The 23,452-nt window shown below is 37.9% G+C and overlaps 1 long non-coding RNA gene across 1 annotated transcript in view; it reads left to right on the top strand.

The window, feature by feature from the left end:
• The first annotated feature begins 22,624 nt into the window (after positions 1-22,624).
• The window catches only part of LOC147998117 (uncharacterized), a 38,536-nt gene continuing 37,708 nt past the window's right edge, over positions 22,625-23,452 (top strand). Inside the window, exon 1 of the long non-coding RNA XR_015646456.1 lies at positions 22,625-22,821. This is a non-coding gene — a long non-coding RNA (uncharacterized LOC147998117). The remainder of the gene's footprint in view (positions 22,822-23,452) is intronic.

Below are 23,452 nucleotides of genomic sequence, written 5' to 3'. Positions count from 1 at the left end.
ACCAAAAGTTGGTTCTTTGAGAAAATCAACAAGATAGATAAATCCTTAGCCAGACTAATAAGAGGAAACAGAGAGTGCGTCCAAATTAACAAAATCAGAAATGAAAAGGGAGACATAAGTACAGATTCAGAGGAAATTCAAAAAATCATCAGATCTTACTATTAAAAACCTATATTCAACAAAACTTGAAAATCTTCAGGAAAAGGACAATTTCCTAGACAGATACCAGGTATCGAAGTTAAATCAGGAACAGATAAACCAGTTAAACAACCCCATAACTCCTAAGGGAATAGAAGCAGTCATTAAAGGTCTCCCAACCAAAAAGAGCCCAGGTCCAGACGGGTTTAGTGCAGAATTCTATCAAACCTTCATAGAAGACCTCATACCAATATTATCCAAACTATTGCACAAAATTGAAACAGATGGAGCACTACCGAATTCCTTCTATGAAGCCACAATTACTCTTGTACCTAAACCACACAAAGACACAACAAAGAAAGAGAACTTCAGACCAATTTCCCTTATGAATATCGACGCAAAAATATTCAATAAAATTCTGGCAAACCGAATCCAAGAGCACATCAATATAATCATCCACCATGATCAAGTAGGCTTCATCCCAGGCATGCAGGGATGGTTTAATATACGGAAAACCATCAACGTGATCCATCATATAAACAAACTGAAAGAACAGAACCACATGATTATTTCATTACATGCTGAGAAAACATTTATCAATATTTAACACCCCTTCATGATAAAAGTCCTGGAAAGAATAGGAATTCAAGGCCCATACCTAAACATAGTAAAAGCCATATACAGCAAACCCATTGCTAACATTAAACTAAATGGAGAGAAACTTGAAGCAATCCCACTAAAATCAGGGACTAGACAAGGCTGCCCACTCTCTCCCTACTTATTCAATATAGTTCTTGAAGTTCTAGCCAGTGCAATCAGACAACAAAAGGAGATCAAGGGGATACAGATCGGAAAAGAAGAGGTCAAAATATCACTATTTGCAGATGACATGATAGTATATTTAAGTGATCCCAAAAGTTCCACCAGTGAACTACTAAAGCTGATAAACAACTTCAGCAAAGTGGCTGGGTATAAAATTAACTCAAATAAATCAATTGACTTCCTCTATACAAAAGAGAAAGAAGCCGAGGAAGAAATTAGGGAAACGACACCCTTCATAATAGACCCAAATAATATAAAGTACCTCAGTGTGACTTTAACCAAGCAAGTAAAAGATCTGTACAATAAGAACTTCAAGACACTGAGGAAAGAAATTGAAGAAGACCTCAGAAGATGGAAAGATCTCCCATGCTCATGGATTGGCAGGATTAATATAGAAAAATGGCCATTTTACCAAAAGCAATCTACAGAGTCAATGCAATCCCCATCAAAATACCAATCCAATTCTTCAAAGAGTTAGACAGAACAATTTGCAAATTCATCTGGAATAACAAAAAACCCAGGATAGCTAAAGCTATCCTCAACAATAAAAGGACTTCAGGGGGAATCACTATCCCTGAACTCAAGCAGTATTACAGAGCAATAGTGATAAAAACTGCATGGTATTGGTACAGAGACAGACAGATAGACCAATGGAATAGAATTGAAGACCCAGAAATGAACCCACACACCTATGGTCACTTGATTTTTGACAAAGGAGCCAAAACCATCCAATGGAAAAAAGATCGCATTTTCAGCAAATGGTGCTGGTTCAACTGGAGGGCAATATGTAGAAGAATGCAGATCGATCCATGTTTATCACCCTGTACAAAGATTAAGTCCAAGTGAATCAAGGACCTCTACATCAAACCAGACACACTCAAACTAATAGAAGAAAAACTAGGGAAGCATCTGGAACACATGGGCACTGGAAAAAATTTCCTGAACAAAACACCAATGGCTTATGCTCTAAGATCAAGAATGGACAAATGGGATCTCATAAAACTGCAAAGCTTCTGTAAGGCAAAGGACACTGTGGTTAGGACAAAACGGCAACCAACAGATTGGGAAAAGATCTTTACCAATCCTACAACAGATAGAGGCCTTATATCCAAAATATACAAAGAACTCAAGAAGTTAGACCGCAGGGAAACAAATAACCCTATTAAAAAATGGGGTTCAGAGCTAAACAAAGAATTCACAGCTGAGGAATGCCGAATGGCTGAGAAACACCTAAAGAAATGTTCAACATCTTTAGTCATAAGGGAAATGCAAATCAAAACAACCCTGAGATTTCACCTCACACCAGTGAGAATAGCTAAGATCAAAAACTCAGGTGAGAGCAAATGCTGGTGAGGATGTGGAGAAAGAGGAACACTCCTCCATTGTTGGTGGGATTGCAGACTGGTAAAACCATTCTGGAAATCAGTCTGGAGGTTCCTCAGAAAATTGAACATTGAACTGCCTGAGGATCCAGCTATACCTCTCTCGGGCATATACCCAAAAGATGCCCCAATATATAAAAGAGACACGTGCTCTACTATGTTCATCGCAGCCTTATTTATAATAGCCAGAAGCTGGAAAGAACCCAGATGCCCTTCAACAGAGGAATGGATACAGAAAATGTGGTACATCTACACAATGGAATATTACTCAGATATCAAAAACAACGGCTTTATGAAATTCGTAGGCAAATGGTTGGAACTGGAAAATATCATCCTGAATGAGCTAACCCAATCACAGAAAGACATACATGGTATGCAGTCACTGATAAGTGGCTATTAGCCCAAATGCTTGAATTACCCTAGATCCCTAGAACAAATGAAACTCAAGACAGATGATCAAAATGTGAATGCTTCACTCCTTCTTTAAATGAGGAAAAAGAATACCCTTGGCAGGGAAGGGAGAGGCAAAGATTAAAACAGAGACTGAAGGAACACCCATTCAGAGCCTGCCCCACATGTGTCCCATACATATACAGACACCCAATTAGACAAGATGGATGAAGCAAAGAAGTGCAGACCGACAGGAGCCTGATGTACATCGCTCCTGAGAGACACAGCCAGAATACAGCAAATACAGAGGCGAATGCCAGCAGCAAACCACTGAACTGAGAACGGGACCCCCGTTGAAGGAATCAGAGAAAGAACTGGAAGAGCTTGAAGGGGCTCGAGACCCCATATGTACAACAATGCCAAGCAACCAGAGCTTCCAGGGACTAAGCCACTACCTAAAGACTATACATGGACTGACCCTGGACTCTGACCTCATAGGTAGCAATGAATATCCTAGTAAGAGCACCAGTGGAAGGGGAAGCCCTGGGTACTGCTAAGACTGAACCCCCTGTGAACTAGACTGTTTGGGGGAGTGTGGCAATGGGGGGAGGGTTGGTGGGGAACACCCATAAGGAAGGGGAGGGGTGAGGGGGATGTTTGCCCGGAAACCAAAGAATTATTATTAAGTATTAAATAAATAAAAATAATTGAAAAAAATGGGTCACAATGTATACCGACCTTTCCATGCTGCTATGCAAATGGAATATTTTGATAATGTGACAGGTTTATAACTATTTCATCTTAGCTTCTCAGTAGTCTGTACTTTATGCCTCTGAACAATAAATATGTTGCCCTATTATACACACAGAAAAAAAGAAAAGGAAGTTTCTTTAAAAATATTTCAAATTATAAAAGTATTCATTTTCTGTGTTAGCTGTGGGAAGGTTGTTTATTTGTTTTTGTTAATTTGTTTGTTTTAATTGAAAATTGAGACATATTTACAATACATCAAAATATGTGTGAAATCCATCACAATAGAATCCTCTGCATTCCAGTAATTTTTCTACAAGAGCAAAGTCCACTGAGAGGTCAACTATGTACAACAAACCTACTGCTTAATAATTGTCAGAGCTTTAAGTCTGTCTCATGTTCTCTACACTTAGATTTTTATAACTTTGCATGAATGGGTGCAGATCTAATGTAATAGATCTAATAAGCTAGTATACGTGATTATGTCTCCTGCCCCCATGAGAAAGTACGTATTGTTTTGCTCTTTTGTTGTTGATGTTTGGGGAGCTATCTTTTTCATTATCCCCAATAGAAAATTAATCTAGTGATGAATTATTGAATAGAAACGAAAATTATGTATGATGATGAGAAGTTCCCCAAAACAGAGTGTACACAAAGTTAAATCTGAAATGTGTGTTGGTAGACATGCACACATGCTCTTGACTCATGTAGCTGACAAGCATTCAACTCCAGATCAACTTAAGTGATTTGGGAAATTAACTTATTTCACATAGAAGCAATCCAATGGGGAATATATTTTTTCTTAGTCGCTTCTTTAAGTGATCTAATGGTGAAATGGGATGTAAACAAATACTGTTACCCTGCATTTTTGTTTATACTAACATTTTAATTCATGTTCAATCTCCATGTGCTCTTTCTCTATTTTGTTTCTCTGTGTCTGTGTTTTGCATGAATATATAGGCACACATGTGTATGTGGCATACATGTGAGTGCATGTGCATGTGTATGTGTGTGTGTGTGTGTGTGTGTCTTATATGGTATTTGTAAACATAGGTAACATGTGTATATATAATTTGGATATACTGAAACTCACGTTTGATTTGTGGATCAACCATGTGACTGATCTACTCACAAATCTCTGAAATCCCATTATATCAAGTGAATAGAGAGAGAAGCTAATAGGCAGGTGGTATCTCCTATTCTACCCTTGTAAGGAGAAAGTATTTTTTGGCAAGAAAAGCCAAACTTCAGCAAAGACATACACACCCCAAAAAAACAGGTAAGGTTATGTCATTTGAAGAGAAAAGATATCAACTGGGAGAAAAATGAGTTTGACACATCTTCAATGCTTGAGAGACATGAGATTGAACTTCAGAAGATATAATGGGATGGGACCGACAGAATCTCTAAGGAGCCAAAATAAGCTAAACACTGGAAATTCTCATTACATGAGAGCTCACGGATTGGTAAGTATGGTAAAAATAATGATAAGAACTTTGCAGACCATATTCAATATCCATATAAGGCTACAATTTGAACAAGGTGAAATGTAGTCACCACCACAGTGCTAACAACTACTTTATCAGTTACAGTGTGAAATACAGAGTTTAACTGTAGACAGAAGAGAAGGATGTTATCTGAAAACAGACAAGGCTGTGCTGGAACTGAACAGTTTTCCATGTAAGTAACCAAGCAAGAATACAGCAGCTGCCTGATGCAAAAGTGAGCAAAGAGGAATGAACTGCATAGATACTATGTGTACAGAAATACAGGCAATTTGGTAGAATTTTAAGATGTTGAGATGAAAGAATAGGAAGAAATTTCTATCAAGCAAGGCACCATGTCTTGCTCTTACAATACCCACATTTAAGAGACCGAGGGAGAGGAACTAGGAATTTCAGGTTAGCCTGGAATACATATCAAGACACCACCTCTTTTTTCTCTTTTTTTAAATATAAATCAATAGTCTGATTGATAGAATATCATGAACAATATTAAGAAAACAGTAATTTAAAGCCTACGCAATCATACTCTCTCTAAGAAAACATGTTCTATAAAGAGACTGGAGGGGTTGGGGATTTAGCTCAGTGGTAGAGCGCTTGCCTAGGAAGCACAAGGCCCTGGGTTCGGTTCCCAGCTCCAAAAAAAAAGAACCAAAAAAAAAAAAAAGAGACTGGAACTATTAAGTTACAGATAACAGCTGCCATATTGAACGATGCATCATGAAGAATTATGGTGTTGTTTGGTTGATCCTTCTTCTCTTTCATGGCTCATTTTACACTTCTTAAGATTTGTTTCTGTCCACATCATTATTGTGCAGACATCTAGATGTTCTCTGCCTTTAAATTTATGTACGTAAACCAGTAATTATTTATTTATCCAATGATTATTTGATTTTAATTCATCTTCAAAAATGATGAGTCTTGAGGAAATGATAACTTTATTGTGTAGGTTTGAATATTCATAATGGCAAACAGAGAAAAATCTGGGCCCAACACACACACACACACACACAAACACACACACACACACACACACACACACACACACACACACACAGGGTGGTTGGAGAGACTATACCTGTGGCATCAGGAAAGCATAGAGATGAGTGGGTGGATCAGTTTTTCTGTATAACATTGATAACCAGTTAATGATAAGAATGTGTAAAAATCGAGATACACTCAAGGTTTTCTTTTCCTTCGTTTGAATGATTGCTTATACAGCCTGTGAAACTGAACTTAAACCGAAGGTAAATCTTCCGCCTGAGCATCATTAGTCCAGGACTACATGTTTCCAAATTCTTTTGTAAATATTTGGACACTTGGCTCAATGCTTAGCACACTTTGAAAAATTCCCTGGTGTTAAGAGAGAAAGTATAAGATATGAAATTATGTGAGAAAAAAATCTTTTCTAAGCTTTGATTTTTGTAACTGCAGACTGACTTTGACTCTGAAGTAACTGAGGCTTTAAAATACTAAAAAATTAATATCTCTCATCTACAATAATCCTAAAAATTGCTTACTGTTCTGTGTTTCTGGAGATGAGTGTCAATTATGTCAATTGCTCTTTGTGGCAGGAGAAGGGCTTGACTGTCAAATGCTTTGCAAATGCCAAGTTCTCTGAGGTCCCTGGAGAATGCTTCCTTCTGTTCACCCACATTCTTCTCTCATTGCCTTAGCTATCTTCACCAGTCCATCTCTACACACCTCCATGTACTTCTTTCTGGTGAACTTATGTATCCTGGAAATTGGTTACATGGGCTTTGTCACACCTAAGGTGTGGAGAGCCTTGTACTTACGACTCTCTCAGGAGGGATGTACCACACAGATGTTTTTCTTCACACTTTTTGGTATAACTGGGTGATGCATATTGGCACCCATGCCTTTGCCCAGCGTATGGCCCAGCTTCACTATGCAACCCAAATGAGTCGTGGTCTGTGTGTCCATTTGGCAATTATTTCATGGAGAATGGGATGCCCTGTAGGTTTGGGACAAAACTACTTGAGGCCCAAATCTAATCACCCATCAGGAGTTGATAATCTCTTGGTCTATACAGCAGTGACATTCATGCTGAACACCATCATCTGAAGCCTAAATAAACAAGAAGTCAAGGCTGCATTGAGAAAAACTCTGGGTCTGAAGAAAGTTGTGATAACAAATAGGTAATTGAGGATCACAAAGTGCTTTTTCAAAAAGGTGCATAGTCTGTGAAAGAAAGAAAACAAAACCACTGTGCTCTTTCTGGCTGTCTTGAAACAAACTTTTAGAAACATAACTTTGTTTTAGAGTGTTCTCTACATTCACCACCATTCTTAATTGCAAACAGTGGTAAAGTACGATTACTATTAAATAAGTTTAGTAGATTAGTCCAGTACTTAAATATTTTGATCTGGGCAGAGTTTAAACCACATGCTAATGTCTCAGGGTCCTTGAAAGTTCTCTGTATCCTTTCTTAGCTATTTGGAGATCTTCCAAGAAATACTTCCAAGTGATCTCAGCTCATTTTGCTACAATTCCATATTCCTCAGTACATGTAAATTCATTTCACTGGACTGGAACTCCTAAGTAGTTTTCAGGGGAGTGAATTGTTAGACTCTGCTTTGTGTACCATTTGGTCAGTCCACATGTCAGATTTGGGCACCCAGCGCCTATGATTTTGGAACAGGAGTAATCATTCTTCCCTTTTATGATTTCTAACAGGGTGTTGGAAAAGAATTTCAGCCACGTGATTCTCAAAATCAACATCATAGTTTCAGATAAACACAAACACAAACACACACACACACACACACACACACACAAACACATCTGCATGCATGCACACATTATAAAGGAAAATAAGTGAGTTTACAAGTGACAGAAGACTAATATAAAAGGTCAGCTAGTGTTAGAAAATTAGATACTGGTTGTTATTCCCCAATAAAATAAAATTAGAATCTTGGGTCTTTATGTGTATAATGAAAGAAAAATAGAATTCCATTTTGGTGTGCAGACAATATGGAAGATTTTAAAATATAAATTACAGTGATACTAAAACTAGAGTATTGTTTGAGTCATGAGTCACCCAAACATTAAGACAATGATTATATTTTCCTCAGAAGTCTTGTTTTGAGTCTATTTAGAGGTAGGAAGGACCATTAAGGCCAAAGTTTTGGAAAAAAAATGACCGAGAAACTGAAAACAAAGCCTAAAATTTTGAAGAGACACACAGTCTTTTCATAGTATTTAAGTAATTCTTCTAAAACTTCTATTACTTTAAAAGGAAATCCAATAGAAAAGTACATTTAAATATTTTTTAACTATCAAAGAAAAATAATTTAAAATAATTTCATTGCTCCCTAATGGGGCGATATTAAGATGCCAGGTGTCCACCTAGTGCTGAACTGAGACAAAAAAAGCAGGAAACAATTTTTGGTATCTGCATCAAGTACATACAATCTCAACCTAAAAAAGAAAAAACGCTAGGCAAATCCAAAATCAGAGACATTCTACCAAAGTAATTATTTCTCTTCAAAGGTCTGGTCATAGAAGATAAAAATAGTAATGAATTATCACAGAATAGAATAACGTACAGTATGTAATAATTGAATGTCAATGGATTTCTTGATTGGATATGGGCATAGAATATAGAAAGTGTACAGTAGTACAAACATTGCTTTTATGATTTGGTCAACCTACTGTGGTACTTGTAATATGTTTTTTTTCAATTATCTAATTTTTGAGAATTAGTTATTAGATGGATTATGTAATATAAAATTCAGGAGTGGGGTACGATACAAAAGAGTATTGTTTCCTATCAATTAAATCTGATTTTTTTCTGTATATTTTGACTTCTGCTTATTTTTTGTATTTATTCATTTTATTAATTTCTTTATGTCTCAAATGCTGCCCTCCTTCCTATTTTCCCCCTCAGAGTCCCTTACCTCAACCCCCATCCCTTTCACATTTCTTCTTTTAAAAAGACAAAACAACAGTAACTAAGGCATGTTTACTCCCTGAATAGCCATTCATTTGAACATGTATTAGAAAGTCTACAACATTGATAGTGCAGATATCAGAAATAGTTCCTAAAATGATCTTCAAAAATTATATATTCTCCAGTTATCAGCTATCAGCTATCAGGTATCAGCTTGACAAAACTGGAAGAATTCCAGAACATGAATATCCTTGTTCATATATACATAGAGAAAAATGATCAGACAACAAGAAAAACAGATAGCAGCATTCCTGGATTCAACAGAAGAGGACCTCAGTTCCTGTAATATATTCTGCATGAGTTTAGAGACTCTATGAGCTAATACTTGAAAATAAACACCTACAATATCCAACAAAAACTAACCACAAACTGCAACCTTTATAAAAGTTAAACAAATATGTGGAAAGTATAATTTTTCAGCTATGTATGAGTATACTAAGGTATATTATATGTATATTAATAAAATTTAAATTTTATTACTGCAAATTTTTATTACAATTTTTTAAGTAAATAGATTTAAAGTGACTCAGGTGATTGCTAACTTTTTCTGGCTTTGATTATTATGGATCAATACAATTTTTATTTGACTGTGATTATCACTTTGAATATTCACGTAAATCAAATGATTTCAACAAGGAACAGCTTAGTACTTTTTGTTGTACTTATGTAAGTGTATTACCTGCTTGTCTACATGTGAGACATATGCATGCCTTCTGCCCAGGAGGTTGAAGAGCATGTGAGATTCCGTGATGCTGAAATTACAGCCACCTGTAAGCTGTAACATGGGAGCTGGGGATTGGCCCTGGGTCCTCTGCAAGTACAGATAGTGCTATTAATCACCGAATCATTTCTTCATATTCAGCAAACGCCATTTTTTTTTGTAAATATAGTGCCTAAGCTGCCTGTCTTCTGCATAGACCACTGTTGTCTCAAATGTGATAATTTAATATTAAATTAACAGAATTGCTTCTTACCTTCATATATATATATATATATATATATATATATATATATATATATTCTCACACAGACAACACATTCACACACACACACACACACAACTGCATCCTTCCTTCAAGTAGACCTAGTTATTTATATAGTTATTTGTTTATTTATGCACTTTACATACTGCACTCTGGCCCCCTCTAGTTCACACGTCTCACAATCTATCTCCCAGCCCTTTCTCCTCTAAGGAGTTTCAGACCCCACAGGGTTATTCTTTCATGATGCATGTCCAGTCTCTGTGATGCTAGTCACATCCTCTGCCACTGAGTCCAGACACATCAGTCTAGATGGATAGGGGTGGGGAGGTTGAGGTCATATACAGAAAGAGGCCTAGACCTGGGGTAAGAATGTTGCCCATGAATCAATGGGTTTTTCCTTACTTGAGACTCACAGCCTCAGTGATATCCACCTGAAGAGCCCTCCTCCTGTAGCCAGAGAGCAACCAAAATGGATTGATAGAGACACTAACTTTTGACCCAAAATGTATTCTGACCACAGGAAATGCAGGGTCCGTGCATAGAGCAGAGAGTGAGGAATGGTCATCCAATGGTTAGTACAGATTGAGAAGTCCCCCATGGATCAGCACCGATCCTTGACACTATTAATGACACTCTGCTATGCTTGCAGACAGGAGTCTAGTCTCAGAGACTCCACAAATCTGCTCACTCAGTCAGATGCAAAAACCCATTAGTCAAACCACAGTTGGAGCTTGGGGATTCTGATGGAAGAATAGAATGAAAAGGATTATGGCCTCTAAGGACATAGGCACTCCACAGTCTTTGTCTTCATGCGGATACCTAACAACTAGAATTGGAATTTCCCAAAACATATTGTCTGTTGATGGGATATCTGTTTCTTTAAAATTCATTTATTTACTTACTCACTTTACATCCAAAAATCGGTGCTCCGTCTTCATGGGATGGCAACACTCATTTTCGATGGCACCTGTAAAAAGACAAAGCTACACATTTGCTACCTATGTCCTGGGGGCTCAGGTTCTGTCCACTTTCACTCTCTGATTGGTAGTTCAGTCTTTGGCAGATCACAAGAATCACTGTGAGTTGACTCTATTGTTCTTCCTATGGAGTCCCTCATATCATCTGGGCCTCAATTCTTCACCTGTTTTTCTTTGTTTTTTTTTTTAAGATTTCCCAAGCTCCAGCTAGTGTTTGGTCATGAATCTTTACACTTGTTTCTCTCAGCTGTTGGGTGGAGTCACTCAAAGGACAGTTATGCTAGGAATCTGTCTACAATCACGATAGAGTATCTTTAATAGTGTCAAGGATCGGTGCTTGACCACGAGGTAGTTCTCAATCTATGCTAACCATTGGTTGGACGTTCCTTCCATGTCTGTTGTATCTATATTTGTCTCAGAAGATCTTGTAGGCTGTGTTCATTTTGGTTTGAACGTTTTGTGGGTGTGTTTTCTTCCGTGTCACATCATTGGGAGTCATGCCTGGCTACAGAAATGGCAAATTAAGGTTCTGTATCTCTATTGCTAGACTCACCCCAATAGACACCCTGGGGATTCGCCTTTTACCATTCTCTGGCAATTTCTAGAGATGTGCACCCCACACTTGTGATTACCATTCCCTTTTCCCTGCAATCACTATACCTAATTCTTCCAAACTCACTATACTTAATTCCTCCAACATACTCCCTTCTCTACCTCCCCTTCTATTCAGTTTCCTCCCTCCCTCCATCCGCCTCAATATCTATTCTGCTGAATGCATTTTAAAGTCAATATTTAGGAAAAAAACACTAAGCAAGTATAGGAAGTATTCCATAAGTACTTGTGGTGGAAGTTTAGGCAAGACATGAACATATTTAATTTTATAGAGGCCAAAATTACAACATATATTGTTAGAAGAGACACTGTCTACATTATATTCAACATGAAGGAAAACCATTTATATATTCTTTTAAGTTATACAAGAGAATCTATTAAAAGTGTTACACACATCACACAACTTTATTACTTTGAAAACTCTCTTTATTGCAAATATTTACACAATGAAAAGTACAAAGGTTTAAACTCATGTGAGTGTACTTTGTTGTAAAGTTAAAGTTTATATATACGGGTTGATGACAACAGCCATCTCAGATTCACAGGGGATAAATACATCAGGGAGTTCTCTATTACCTTACCTGTCTTCTTTCCTTTATTCCTGATGAAGACTCAACTCATCGGCAGCCCCTGCTGTGAGAGATGGATCAGAAAATGCCTAACGGTCTACAACCCAGAGTACATCGATAGAAAAGATAAAAGACAACATCTCCAAATAGTATATGCAATCGAAACTTTCTTGTAGTTTTAAAAAAAAAATTCAAAGAACAAACCACATCCGAGGTTATAACCACATATTGGAAACGGTAGCTGTAGGAAGCATTCAGGGGATTTTAAACATCTGCACCTAAGATCGAAACTGCCTCCGTCAACATGAAGGTTTATTCCTTTGGCAAGAAAGTCAGTCTTTCTCTTGACAGTCGTGCAGTCTGTCCTTCACTAGAGTGACGGCCATGCTATATGAATGTGTACAGATAAACACATACCGGTTTTCACATCTTCAAATAATTTCAAGAAGAACCTGAAAGAGAATATATAATGTTCCAGAAAAAAAATACAGGAATTTAAATTAGCCAGCATTAATATGTTGTTAAAATTTTCTGCCTACAATATTTTAATAATTTTGACTCTTCCTGCTATAAATGAAAAGATGGTTATGTAATGTCTACCAACCCCCAAAACCTGTAATATTGTGAAAACTGTCTTATTTCTCCATAACTTGGGTCTTTGGTCACCAACCTTCTCATTGCCTATCTAAATTCTGTTCCTCAAATAGATCAGAAGACTATGTGAGGGTGTCACTCTCATGTAGAAGACCAAGGAACTTTCTGTACTTGCATGTATTTCCTCTTGGGAACATGTAAATGAAACTTTCAGTTTCAAGAACTAAAACATGGCCGTCGAATGGGACACACATGGAAAATAATCTTCCTGCCATCAGTGAACATTAGCACACTGGTAACATCACAGACAATAAAATAATGTAATAATCCTGGAATAGTAATAATAATAATAATAATAATAATAATATAATGATGATTATTTTAATAATAATAATAATAATAATAATAATAATAGAATAATCCCCTCAAGGGATCACAGACTAAGTAAAGTAAATATTGAGACATGTTTTTCAAGGGTTATTTTACCCATGAAAGCTATTTTCACTAGGACAGACTCCTCATACATGAAAATCACTCAACCTTTCATGACTTCACAGAGAGATTTGAGATCCAGGGTGGTCTTTTCTTAGGACAGGAGAAAGATTTGCCAACTTTCCAAAAAGAAAAGCAAACCAGACAGTCTGTGTGAGGATGGTTAGCTTGTGCATGACTAACACACACACACACACATACACACACACACACACACACACACACACATAAACACACATATCCACACACACACAGACACACACACATACACACAGACACACCAAGAGAGACACAGACGGACAAACAGACAGATACACACACACAGATACACACACATACACACACATAAACACACATACACACACATACACACAGAGAGACATACACACATACAAACACTCACACGCATAAAAATACACACAGAGAGACACAACACTGGAACACACATACACACACATAAACACACATACACACACATACACAGAGATAGACACACACAGATGCAAACACACACAAACACTCACACACATAAAAATACACACACAGACACACAGACACATAGATACACAGACAGACACACAGATACACAGACACACACACAGACAAATAGACACACACACACACACACACACACACACACACACACAGACATCTCTGATGTATGCTTCTTAGAGTGTCCAGGTGCAAAAGGATGAAGTGGCCTCTGGAACTAGTCGGTCAACAGAATCTTGGTCTGCCTGCAAGTGAGTTGGGGGTTGCTCCAAGGTATTCAGTGTCACAGCTCTGTTAGAAGGTATTCAGGGACGCGCTGTGTGCATATATTTTACTCAGGTTGAACAAGGGCTACACAAACCTTGAAGAGCGGGAAGGGGTTTTCGGGTGGATTTACATCGATGGAGGCTTAAGGTACCAGAAGGGCTCATTTGCTTGAGCTTTTATAATCTTTTTATAATCTCTGTCCCAGCATCGGTCTGTTATTCAGGGATCTCCATTTGACCTCCTCAGAAACCGACTCCACTGAATGTGCCCCATCCCAAAACCTGAGGTTCCACTTGCTTGATTTCAAAAGATTGAAGGTTCGGACTCTGCGTTCTCTATCAGATTAAATACTCGGGAGGTTGTTCTCTAGACGCCATGAAGTAACAAGTGCATCCATTGAGTTTCTGCATTAACCTATATGTCCCCCAGTTCTGGCCGGTTCTCTCTGCACAGCGCTATCCCTCCTTCTTCCCCACCAACCTTCAGCTCCTGTCTCAGTCGTCCGCACTTCAATCACAGAATCTGTTACAGTTTTCCTTTCAGAGAGGTTGATGCTTTCCCTCTCACCGGCCTTCTCCTTTCCTTTGTCCTCTCTCCATTTGTGGATTGTAGATAGAATATGATTTGCCTCACACCTGATACCATCCATAGGTAAACACGCGCCATGTTTGTGTCTCTAGGTCTCAGCTCGCTCTCGGGCTGTTTTTTTTTTTTTTCTAGTTTCAACTATTTTCCATGAAACTTCATGATAGCATGACCCCATCCCCATGAGGATATGCCCCACTCCCATGATGTCATGCCCCACCTACACGATGTCATGAGCCACACCCATGATGTCACGCCACCATCCCCGTGATGTCATGCCTGTGCCCCTTGCAAGAATGGTTGTATATATTCACCAGGTAACATTCTGAATGCTGCACTGTCACCACACTCCTCCAGGCTCCCACCATTTACAGTCCCTCTTTCTATCCTCTCCCCATCTTCTCTGAGCGAGTGGAGTGCCCTAATGGGTGCACCCTCTCCCCTGGCACATCAAGTCTTTGCAGGGTTAGATTCATCATCTCCCACCAGGTCCTGAAAACGAAGCTCGAGTAGGAGAACAGGATCCAAAGACAGGCGACGGGTTTAGTGAACCCTCGTGAAGACCACTGTGCTCCTCTGCCTCTTTCAGTCCTTTCCTCAGCTCTTTGGTTAGACTCTTTGAGCTCTATCCGATCTTTGGCCGTGCACCTCTGCTTCTGTGTCAGTGGGCTGCTCGGTGGAGCCTTGCAGAGAACAATAATGCTATCCTCCCGTCTGCAAACATGTCAGTGTTTGAGGATTGCCCGTAGGATAAGTCTCACATCCGGCTACTTATCCTTTGTCCATTCCCTCATTTCTCTTCCATCTCTGTACCTGTGTCTTTTATAGAGAGGGCAATTTCTGTGTCAAAATTTTGGGGGTGGCTTTGTGTCCTTATCCTTCCACTTTTGGTCCTCTGTGGCTATGGAAAGTGACCATTTCAGTATTTGTATCCCCACTGCTCCGAGTCTCAACTAAAGTCACCCTCATACACGCTAGGGTAGCCTCACCAATCCCAGATTGCAGGCAAATCTTAGAGATAGCACCCACCCTGGACAGTCACTGATTTCTCTTTATTCTCTTGGCCCTCTGTCCCTCTTGCTCGTCTCTCTCAAGAAATGATTCTCAAACCCCATTTCCCGTCCCATCCCCTCAGCCACCCATTCCTTTCCTTCCATCTGCCTCCTCTCATTATTTTATTCCTCCTTCTGAGTGAAATTCAATAATTTTTCTTGGGTCTTTCTTCTTGTTTAGCCTCTTTGGTTCCTTAGATCTTAGTGTTTGAATTCTGTACTTTATGGCTAATACCCTCTTTTAAGTGAGTATGTACATGTTATTTTGGGACTCAGTTACCTCATTCAGAACAATACTTTCTCATTCCATCTACTCCACCGCATCTTCACAATGTCCTTACTTTTCATAACTGTGTAGTATTCCATAGTGTAAATGAACCACATTTTCTGTAGCCATTCTTTGGTTGAAGGGCTTCTGGGTTATTTCTATTTTCTGCTCATTATGAAGAAAGCAGTTAGAACGTTATGGAGCACATGTCCTTGCGGTATGGCAGAGGTTTTTTCAGATATAAGGCCAGGAGTAGTATAGCTGTGTCTTTAGGAAAAATATTCCCCATTTTCTCAGAATACACTGGATAGATATGCAAAGTCATTATTTGAATTTGATCTTCCCCCAGCAAATGTTATTTGTATCCTGATATTTATCTGCTTCCTCAAAGGATGTTGCCCCTGACTAGTCCTCTTTCATGGAATAAGGAGATCGCATATGAACCTTCTGTCCCTTTTAACTGTTCTTTAAATGTTAAAGCCTATGACAGTGAGCCAGAGGGGAAAGTTGATACTGGAGTACTGAGGGTGTGGTTACGTAGAGAGTCAGAAGAGGGTAAGAGAGGTATAGTTTATTACTATATAATAATTTAATATACTAACATAATATATTAGTATCAATTATATTTTATTATGATATAAATATATAATAATATAATGTATTAATAAAATATGACTATATTATTTATTTTAATAATAATATTCTTTAATATGTTAATATAGTATATTATTAATTATATTATTATAATGATTGTACATATCACTTTAATATATTAATTTATTATAATGATATTTTATATATGTATATAAATATGTGTATATATATATGTATTTATATGTAATATAAATATATATGTGTATATATATATACTGCATGGTATGCAACATCCACAAAGTTAACTCCAGGTGGAGCTCGCACGTTAATGTGAAATGCTGAGGGCAGAATATTTTTATTTTTCAGTTCAGTTTGCTTATATAGTGGATCACTTTGATGGGTTTTCATAGATTGATCCACTCCTGCAGCCTCAGGAGGTAGCCTACATGATGGCACTGAATGGAGGTTTTGATATGCCCTTGGATTTTATTTTTGAGCATTTTACCTAGTATTTTTTCCACCAATGTTGGTAAGGGAAATTCTCCTGAAATTCTTTCTTTGTTGTGTCGTTTGTGATTTATGTGTCAGGGCGACACTGGTGTCATGGAATCATTTTGGCGTTTTCCTCCTGTTTCTGTTTTTTTTGGTGTAGGTTGAGAATTCTTTGAAAACCTGGTAGGAGTCTGCACTCAAACAATCTGGCCCTTGAGCTCTTTCAGTAGGGAAACTTAATTACTGTTTGTGTCTCATTAGGTGTTGTAGAGCTATTTACAGAGTTTATCTTACCTAAATTTACCTGTGGTCAGTGCAATCAGTCTACACAATCATCCACTTTAAAGTGAGAACTAATGATTATGTGACTTTCATCATTGTACATTGATACGGCTCCCTGTTCATTTCTGAATTTGTTATTTGGATGCTCTCTCCTCCTATTACATTATCTGTCTGAGGATTTGTCTGTCGGATTGATGTTCCCAAGGAACCAGCTCTTGTTTTTTTGTTTTTTTTGTTTTTTTTTGTTTTTGTTTTTTTGATCTTTGTATTCTCTTTGTTTCTGATGGATCACTCTCACCCTGAGTCTGATCATTTCTTGCTGTCTCCTCCTTTAATATGTATTTGCTTCTTTTTATTTTAGAGATCTAGGGTGTGCTGGGAAGTTGCTAGTGTGGGGTCTCTCCGGTTTCTTTATAAAAGCACCCTGTGCTGCATATGCAGGTAAGTTTGGAGAAGTTGTGCCTTCATTTTCATTAAATTCTAGGAGCACTTTTTGTTTTTCATCTCTTCCGTGAACTGGTGGATCTGAAGTTGCCAGATATTGAATTTCAATGAGTTTATACACTTTTTCTTATTGTTGAAGTCCAGTTTTAATCCATGGTGATCTGAGAAGATCCAATGGTTAGTGCAGTATTTCTGTATCCATTGTGGCTTCTTTAGAGTGGGAGAACATGTTCATTTTAGGATAAGGTTCCATGAGGTACTGAAAAGAGAGTGTGTACTTTTGTGTTTGTGTGAACTATTCTGTAGATATCAGTGAGGTCAATTTTATTGAACCCCGTGTTTGTTAAATCATTTATTTATTTATTTTTTTAATTTCTGTCTCAATGGCCTGCCTTTGGTGAGATGGGACATTGATGTCACCCACTATTAATGTGTGAGGTTCGATGTGATATTTACGCTTTAGCAATATTTCTCTCACCAATATTTCTGCTTTTTGTCTTTGGCCTATATACATCCAGAATTGAGATGTCATTTTGGTGGATTTTTCCTCTGATGCATATGAAGTATCCTTCCCCGTCTCTTTTGATTACTTTTGGTAGAAAGTCTGATTTGCTGGATGTTAGAATGGCTACACCATCTTGTTTCTTGTGTCCATTAGGTTGGAAATCTTTTCCAACCCCTTGGTCTGAGGTTGTGTCTATCTTGGTTGCTGGATTGTGTTTCTTGAGTGCAACAGAAGGATAGATCCTGATTTTACATCCATTGTGTTAGCCTGTGTCCTTTTACTGTTGAGTAGAGGACATTAATGCTTAAAGGTATTAATGAGATGTTGCGGGAGCAGGGTTTTTTTTTTTTTTTTTTTTTTTTTTTGCTTGCATGTTTTTTGGTTTTTGTGTTTTCGATTAGGATGTTTGAGTATGTATGTGAGTATTACATCTGTTCAGTAGGGTGCATGATTTTTTTTTGTTTGTATTTTTTTTGTGTTTTTGGGGAGCTATTGGAGTATGCACGTGAATGTGAGATCCTTTCTGTAGGTTATGCTGTGTAATTATTAATTTCTAGGGGGAGGCAGAGATGTTTCAATTTCTGAAAATCCATCAATATAATTCACTATATAATGAAACTGAAAGAGAAAAATCACATGATAATCTCATTAGATATTTAAAAAGCTTGCAAAAATATTCCAACCCACCTTCATGTTAAAAGGGTGAGAGCAATCAGGGATACGAGTCCTATGCAGAAACATAATAGAGGCAATGGACAGCAGGCCGGTACCCAGCATCAACCTAAATGGAAAGAAATGTAAAGCAATTCCATTAAAGTCAAGGACAATGTAAGGCTGCACACTCTCCCTAATTAGTATAGTATTTGAAATTATATCTAGGGTAAAAGCATAGTTCAAATTTGGTTCTGAAATGGTGTATTGCCAAGGCCTGTGAAGGAGGAATGGCACAGAGCTTTAGAAATCCTGGGGTATGGCCCACTCTTCAGCACAGTCTCGTTGGACCTTGGTGAGTCATGAACCCCACGAGGATTTCAGGCAGAGTGGTGCTCAGTTATTGCACTCATCCTCTCTTAATCTAAGAAGTGCATGAAAATCCTCATGGAGCTTTCTACCACTCAGAGGGCAGTGCCATTGGCATTTGCAATAAGAGTGATACAGGTCTTTTAGCAATTGCCTCTGGGGTAGATCATTGCTTCTATCATTGCCCGAGGAAATGTAGAATGATTAGCGAGGACCACAACCCATTAAAAGCTTTTGGAAAAATAAAATTGTTTGTGAAGCTGGCTAAGATCTTTTCCCTACTGACTCTGATATAAAAAACAATGAATGGAACAATTTGTAGTTCGGAAAGGCTGGGATCTTTTAAGGTCAGGGATCAAGAACTATGGCGGCACAGGCTAATGGTGTGACTGTCACAAATGCTGGACTGTTGATGACTGCTTTCTGAACCAGTTTTACCCTCAGCTTCCTGATAGGATTTAATAAGGTTTGCCAATCACAGATGTGCATTCTGATCATTTAAAGCAGATATAACATTTTTATACAGATGTTTAGATTTCTGTTTCTAAAAGATTCTTACAAGTATCCTTTTAAGGATAAATAATACAATACTTTACCATTTCTCTGTGAATTCAAATTGCTTACTTATGAAGTTACGTTGACCTTGGGAGCAATTTGTTTTCTTTAGGTGTACTATATAATGTTTGTTCTAATACAGTACTGGGTATCACTTTTTTCATCACTAAGCAAGAGAAGAAAACTAGAATATGATCACATTTGTAATACAATATTCAATAAATTAAAGGTCTATAGGGAAAATACTGCCCGTTGCGAAACAGAGAAAACCTAGAAAATTGAACTGTATGTCACAGGAATAATCCTGGGAGTATAAATATTATCTAGAAGAATCACCTCCACTCCATCTTCCTAAATCTTTTCTACCCGTGACATGCCCCTGACTAACTTTCACCATTCAGAGCATGTAACCACTAATGAAGAAAAGAGAAGTATCTAACTTTATAGAGAGATGGAGTACGTAAATGTTTCCACTGTGACACAAGAGACTCTCCTGGAAAAGGCACTCTTGAAACTGGTCAATGTAAGGAAAGCTGTTCAGCATGTAGGCCATGGGCGTTCTAAGAGACATTATCATTAGGCCCTCTCTGAAAAATCTCTTGTAACCTAGAGAGCCCTAGCTCCTTTTGTGAGGTCACAAGTGTTGTCCTGATAGCATCTGCCTCTCAGATATTTCTTCAGTACCCCTAGAGCTTACTAATTGGCCTTTAATTCAGAATAAACAGACATTTTTGAAGGGAGAACAAAGAGGATGAAGAAATCAGAGATGTGCAAAGAAAGCTTCCCTTCTGTTTTGGTATCAAAAAGGAAGAATTACCTGGTCCATTTGAGAGCTCAGTGAGTCCGGGGTAGGTGTTTAGTGGGTTTCCTGAAGAGACAGCCTTCATCTCAGCTTTCCACATATGGGAATGAGGACATGGGAGCCTCTCAAAATCATCTGGACTTACCTGTTCTTATGGTTCCTGGAAGTCAGAGAGTTTATATCATTCATTTCTTTATTCCAAAACCAAGGGATGGAAAGGGCACAGTTGTTTTCCTGAGAGTGCATGGCCTTTATTTTTTTTGACAAGAAGAAAAGGGACTTAAAGAACACGGGAAGGACAAGTTTTGTAACCCTAGCTCTGTGTAAACTCCTCCATGCTTTAGATTCCTATAGTGCAGTTTGTGCCTGACCCTGATATCTGGGATAGAGAAGAGCTTCTATTTGAAACATCATCATCTCAGTCCTTCAACTATTATTTCTATGACTGTCATTACCTGATAGTGACCCATTAGATTTCTGAGTCAATAGCTGTAATTAGCTGGTAGTTTTCTCTTCTTTTATTTCTTATATCTTTTATTTTTTACAAATTTTATTTCTTTTTTTAAAATGTATATTTATATATTTATATTTAAAATACTGTTTCCTTTTAGAATTTCCTCCCGTACGATCCCTAACAGGTCCCTCTCCACTTCTTCTATAAACCATCCCATTACTGTCCCTTCACATTCCCTTTAAATGCAAGTCAAACCAAGGGAGGACCAAGGGCTTAACCTTCCTTTGGTGCCCAACAAGGCCATCCTCTACTACAAATGCAGTTGGAGCCTTAGGTCTTTCCATTTTCCACCTTTGAATATTGGTCTCGTACCAGAAAGATCTGGTTCATTGGCATTATTGTTCTTAAGGGTTGAAAGCCTTTTCAGCTCTTATTATCCTTTCTCAGAATCTACCAACTGGAACTCCATTTCCAGTTTACTGGTTTGCCATTGACATTCACATTTGTATTTGACATGCTCTAGCTTTGTATCTCAGGAAATATCTATATCTGTTTCCTGGCAGAATGCATTTCTTAGCTTCATCAATGTTATCCAGTTTTGGTGGTTGAATATATATATATATATATATATATATATATATATATATATATATATACTTTAGGTGCTTCCTACACCTATTAGGTTAGGTGGAATGATTACATGGATTCTGCACAACTAGGTCAAGAATGTAGAGTTTGCAAATGAGTATATCAAAGAGACTCCCTCCTGTACTTATGAAGGTATTGAGTTGAGGTTTCACTGTTCCTCAAGTCTTTCTTCCCCCTGCCCATGCTCCTGTTTCTTATATATGACATTAAGGAAGAATCATGGCAACACATCTAAAACCTTCAAGTCTGGCCATGGGAACACAGGAAGTAGATAGTGTAGTACAGATATCAAATGTGAATAGAGAAAAGAATTGTATACTCCATGTGGTCCTTTGCTTTATTGATGTTGGTAATTTTTGAATAACATAAGGATTTGGGAATTTATAATTGAAGTAGGTACACCATATTTACACTGTTATTCTCAGTCTATAGATGGGCCCACTTTGTTTCCAAAATCATAGCAGAGAATGGAATTTGAAAACAGAATTTTTGAGTACATATTCAGGAATATTTATAATGTCCCCTATGAAGGAATGTACAATAGGAAAGTGAAATACAGTATTCATTCAACGAAAGGTGTGTAGGTAAAGTACTGGCCTTTATAAAATTAAGAAAACCTAGAAAATTGAACTGTATGTCACAGGAATTGACCTGGGAATAAAAATATTATCCAGAAGAATCTCCTCCACTCCAAGTTCCTAAATAATTTCTATCCATGCCATGCCCCTGACTCATTTTCTCCATTCAGAAGTCACTAGCTTTAGAGAGATGGAGAACGAAAGTTTCCACTGTGTCACAGGAGACATACCTAAATTGGCACCCTCAAAACTGGTTAATGTAAGGAAAGCTGTTTAGAGTCAGGCCATGGCAGTTCTCAGTGACAATATCATTAGGCTCTCCCTGAAAAATCTCTTGTATCCTTGAGAGCACTAGCTTCTTCTGTGATGTAATAAGTGTTGTCCTGACTGCAAATGCCTCTCAGATATTACTTCAGTACCTATAGGTTTTACTAATTGGCCTCAAATTCAGGGGAAACAGTCATTAGGGAGGGAGAACAAAGACGATGAAGAAATCAGAGATGGGGAGAACGAAGCTGGTCTTCTGTCTTGGTATAAAAGAAGGAAGAAATACATCATCCCTGAGAAATCTCACTGAAGCCTTGGTAGGAGTGGAATATGTAAGTTGAAGAGATAGAATTGATCTGATCCTTCCACACATGGGATCAGGAGCTGGGAGCCTCTCAGAAGAATCTGGACTTCCCTGCTTCTAATGGTTCCTGGAAGTCAGAGAGTTTATATCATTAATTTCTTTCTCCCAAAAGCCAGGTGTTTGGAAGGACACTGTTCTTTTCCTTAGAGCTCATGGATTTTTGTTCTTATTGCCCAGAAGAAAATGGTCCTAAGGAAGAAGTGAAAAATGAGTATACTTTCCTCAGCTCAGAGTAAACTCCTCAATTATTTGGATACTTATAGAGCAGTAAGTGTCTGATACTGGTATTTGGGAGAGAGACGTGCTCCAAATTTGATCTTCATCATCTCAATCTTTCCACTAGTATTATTCTGACTATAAATCCCTGACAGGAACCCTTTGGATTACTGACTCAATAGGTCTGATTAGCTGCTAATTATCTTTTGTTTTTTTTTCCTTTTTTTTTAGCAAATTTTATACCTTTTTTTTTTGGTTCTTTTTTTCGGAGCTGGGGACCGAACCCAGGGCCTTGCGCTTCCTAGGTAAGCGCTCTACCACTGAGCTAAATCCCCAGACCCGTATATACCTCTTTTAATTGGATATTTCTATATTTACATTTC

The sequence above is a fragment of the Rattus norvegicus genome, chromosome X (assembly GCF_021556685.1).
Source record: "Rattus norvegicus strain SHRSP/BbbUtx chromosome X, alternate assembly SHRSP_T2T, whole genome shotgun sequence".
NCBI classification, from domain to species: Eukaryota; Metazoa; Chordata; class Mammalia; order Rodentia; family Muridae; genus Rattus; species Rattus norvegicus.
This window is presented reverse-complemented; position numbering and strand designations above follow the sequence as displayed.